This window comes from Amia ocellicauda, unplaced genomic scaffold, assembly GCF_036373705.1.
Source record: "Amia ocellicauda isolate fAmiCal2 unplaced genomic scaffold, fAmiCal2.hap1 HAP1_SCAFFOLD_32, whole genome shotgun sequence".
NCBI lineage: Eukaryota > Metazoa > Chordata > Actinopteri > Amiiformes > Amiidae > Amia > Amia ocellicauda.
In genome coordinates this window covers 524,972-530,000 of record NW_027102887.1, presented here as the reverse complement: position 1 = coordinate 530,000, position 5,029 = coordinate 524,972, and positions in this window count along the sequence as shown.

Here is a 5,029-nt window from a genome sequence, read left to right as displayed (position 1 = left end):
GGGGGGGCAAAGGTGGGGCCTAAAGCCGAGACTAAGGGTTATAGGGGGTCACCATCACAACCAATTGTCTGCTACAATTGTGACAAAGTAGGACATATTGCGGCCCACTGCCCAGGTAGAGAGGAACCAATGCAATGTAATGTGTGTGATATGGGGAAAGAGAAACCGGTATTTTATGCCTGCCCTGTTGGGACGGATGTTTTCATAGGCGGAGTACCTAATCCAAAACACATGTGTACAGTGATAGTCGATGAGAAAGAAGTGGCTGCTCTACTCGACTCTGGCAGTATGGTTACACTGGTCACAGAAAAATTAGTAGCGACCAACAAGCTGGATAGACATCAGGAGCTCAGTATCACATGCACACATGGTGACACACGCCCCTATCCCACAGCCCTTGTAAACATACAGACAGAGGCCGGGAAACTAGATTACGAAGTCGGTGTGGTACCCAACATGCCATATGATGTGATACTGGGACGATATTTTCCTAATTTTGGAAAACTAGATAGAAAACATAGTAAATTGGAAATGCACACTGAAAACTGTAAGCCAGAAGTTGCCTCGATCCCACAACTAGAGCTAAAAGTAGACCTGGTTCCAGTTGAGTCGACAGTGAAGGTTTTAGTTGGGGAAAATTAAACTGAAAACATAGGGGTGGAATGTAGTGACGTAGATGACCCTATGGAGGGTGAGGAACCCAGCACTAGCAGGGTGGGTGAGAATCCATTCATAGAGACCCCTGAAGCTGACAATGTAGAAGTGTCAGTGTTAGAGGGACTCCCCACTGATTTTGGCAGCGCACAGGTGCGAGATCTCACTCTACACTATGCTAAAGAAAATGTGAAGGTAGTAAATGGGACCCCTATGACTACTGCAGACCCGCCAACAGCTTATCCTTATTTTATGGTAACAAATGACCTATTGTACCGTGTAAATAAGATAGGGGTGGACATTGTGGAGCAATTGCTAGTTCCCACCCCATTCAGACGAACAGTTCTCAATCTGGCACATGGGCATATCCTGGGGGGACATCTGGGGATGGACAAAACCAAGGATAGACTCCTGAGGAGGTTTTACTGGCCAGGCGTACATGCAGACGTGACAGAACATTGTAGCTCATGTCCTGAATGTCAACTACATGCTCCTAAACCAGCCTTCAGAAGCCCATCATAGAGACCCCCTTTGCTAGGATAGCTATGGATGTGGTGGGACCTCTCCCAAAATCAGCCAGAGGGCATCAGTATATACTGGTTATTTTGGATTATGCCACCAGGTACCCAGAAGCCATTCCACTGCGGACCATGGCTTCAAAAGGTATTGCAAAAGAGCTAATGTTGATGTGTAGTAGGGTGGGGATACCGAGGGAGATATTAACAGATCAGGGCACACCCTTTATGTCTAAGGTTATGACCGATCTGTGTAAATTGTTGCAGGTTAAGCAGTTGAGAACATCAGTCTACCACCCACAAACAGATGGGTTGGTTGAGAGATTTAATAGGACCCTGAAGTCCATGCTAAGAAAGGTAATCGATAAGGATGGGAAAAATTGGGAATTCATGCTGCCCTACTTGATGTCTGCCATTAGGGAAGTCCCACAGGCTTCCCTGGGCTTTTCGCCTTTTGAACTGTTATATGGGAGGCACCCCAGGGGGATATTAGACATAGCCCGTGAAACGTGGGAACACGAGTCCACTCCTTTCCGGAGTGTAGTCGAGCACATCAATGCTATGCAAGAGAGAATAGCCACAGTCACTCCCATTGTGAGAGAGCACCTAAGGCAGGCACAGGAACACCAACAATTCGCCTATAATCGTCAGGCTACACTGAGGGTGTTCCAGCCTGGTGATAGGGTGTTGGTGTTGGTTCCCACTGTAGAATGTAAATTTCTGGCTACGTGGATGGGACCTTATGAGATTATAGAGCGAATACGGGAAGTGAACTATAAGGTTCAGCAACCCGGCCGCCGACCCCCAGAACAAATATATCATGTCAACTTAATAAAAGCCTGGAAGGACAGGGAAGTGTTGATGTTGACTTACCCCCCTCAGCCACTAGGGACACCGAAGGTGAATATTGCAGCTGCCTTGTCACCTGACCAGTTGAAGGAGGTGAACGACTTGATAATACGTAATAGGGAAGTTTTCTCAGGCATACCGGGGCGTACCCATTTAGTCTCTCACAACATTGTGTCTCTCCCAGGAAAGAAGGTAAATATGAGGCCTTACAGGGTACCAGAAGCTCGCAGGAACACTATTAAAAATGAGGTTAAGGAAATGCTGGAGGCAGGGGTTATTGAAGAATCCCACAGTGAGTGGTCCAGCCCTATAGTCATGGTTTCCAAACCTGATGGCTCCTGGAGATTCTGTAATGATTTTAGAAAGGTTAATGAAATTTCAAAGTTTGATGCATACCCAATGCCCCGAGTAGATGAATTGTTAGAGAATATTGGGAATGCTCGCTATATTTCAACTATTGACTTAGCCAAGGGCTACTGGCAGATTCCCTTGACCCCGGGTGCCAAAGAAAAAACAGCCTTTGCAACCCCAGATGGTCTGTTTCACTACACAGTGATGCCCTTTGGCCTGCATGGTGCTCCTGCCACCTTTCAAAGGTTGATGGACCACATACTTAGACCACACAGGACGTATGCGGCAGCATATTTAGATGATGTGGTCATTCACAGTCCAGATTGGGAATCACATTTGTCTCAGCTCCAAGCGGTATTGGATTCAATACATGCAGCAGGCCTGATGGCTAATCCAACCAAATGCAATTTGGGGTTGGAAGAGGCCAAATACTTGGGCTATACAGTAGGGAGGGGTATGGTGAAACCCCAAATATCCAAGGTTGAAGCCATAAACTCTTGGCCTAGGCCTGTCAATAAAAAGCAGGTTAGGGCATTTTTAGGGTTAACTGGGTATTACCGGAGGTTTATTCCCAACTATGCTACCTTAGCGGCCCCTCTGACTGATATGACTAAGGCTACAGAACCCAATATGGTTAGATGGGGTGATACAGCAAACCGGGCTTTCCGGAGCCTACAGGAGGCGCTCTGCCGCAACCCCGTTTTAATGGTACCTGACTTTCAGAAAGAATTTATAGTCCAGACGGACGCCTCTGAGGTGGGGATCGGAGTGGTTTTGTCCCAAAGAATGGGTGATCACGAACACCCGGTGTTGTTCCTTAGCAGAAAGTTGGAATCCAATGAAATAAATTATTTGGTAGTTGAAGAAGAATGTTTGGCAGTGAAGTGGGCTTTGGACAGTCTTCGATACTATTTGTTGGGCAGGCACTTCACCCTGATCACTGACCATGCCCCCCTCACTTGGATGCATCGTTCGAAAGACAGGAATGCCCGTGTGATGAGGTGGTTTTTGAGTCTCCAACATTTTCATTTCACCCTGCAGCACAGGCCAGGGAAGGCCATGGGGAATGTTGATGGGCTGTCCCGGGTGCATGCTTTTTTGCGGCTGTCGCTCGACCTATGGGGTCGCAGCTGGGGGGGAGGATGTGGGACAAACCAAGGGGCAGGGTCATACATGGCAGACATGTCAGGCCAGGTCTGCTGCAAGGTCTGCACTCTAGGGAAGAAAACCGACCCTAGACAACTACACTCCCCAGAAACCCTCAGGCAGCCTAATGTGGTCACTTGGTGCTACTTCCTCAATTATTCACCAAGTATATAAGGCGGAAAGATAGAGTCAAGCTAGAAGGTCAGGCCAGAAGCTAGTTTGATTTCTGTTTGTTATTTACGATGATAACCTTGGAAACAATGTCAAACGGTATGACCTACGTGCCTGTTCCCTAAAACCATGTGTAGACCTATGGACTCTGTTCTATAATGATATATGTTCTGCTTAGTTAGCCTTTAAGATAACATAGTAATGACTTTCTAGCATGTATGCATGTATGTATGTCCAATTGCTTTGACAATACAAATGAATTGAATTGAGAGGGAGAGAGAGAGAGAGAGAGAGAGAGAGAGAGAGAGACAGACAGACTGAAAAACAGACAAACAGACACACACACACACACACAGACATACACACACACACACAGAGCCAGCCAGCCAGCCAGCTCAGCGATGACATCACGAGCCTCTCTCAGCTGACTGCTATGACATCACAGAGCACGTACATTCCGTTGCTTGCCGTCTGACAACCACTCAGTCACCGCCAGCCAGACTGGCTGGCTGGCTGGATGTGGGGGATGCTTGCTGCTGCTGCGTACCTTAGCAAGCTTATTTGCTTGACCGGCCTTCCAACTCCTCTGCCCACATGCCCACCTATGCCCGATCTGCTGTTCACCTGGTCACAGCTCCGCCCCAACAAGGCAGATTCTCCCAAAAATGGTACAAACTGATCCACGTTCCCCTCCACGGAAAGCTTTAGCCCAAAATAAGGGACACATTCTGTAACAACATAATGGATGCCCACCCAACCTGTGACAAAACTGAGAAAAAAGAAAAACGCCAGTCCTCCTGGGGGAGGGACACACAGCCACCCTGGCTGCCCAATATGTCAGCGCCTACCACAGCCTGAGGGACACAGTGACACACGAGCACCGGCTGTAAATATAATGTAAATACTTGTTTGTTATGCATGTCATTGTATTTCAAAAAAGGAATCTGGAAATAGTAAACCTATTTTCTTTATTTGTATGTATTAAAGATCACATTTTTTTACATTTTCATTTTCTGTACTTCATTACATCTTATTGTGATTCATAATTCTATTATTTATTTTCCGTGTAGATGTATGTATGTATGTATGTATGTATGTATGTATGTATATGTATGTATGTCCAATTGCTTTGACAATACAAATGAATTGAATTGAGAGGAGAGAGAGAGAGAGAGAGAGAGAGAGAGAGAGAGAGAGGAATATGAGCTCCTAAAAAACATTTGTTTTTATACATAAGCGGATTTAATTTGTCATTTACAAATGAATATATAGCACTATAAACATACACAGAAGACATGGAATAGAAATTCAGAAGAAAAAGTATTCAAAAAATAATAATTTTA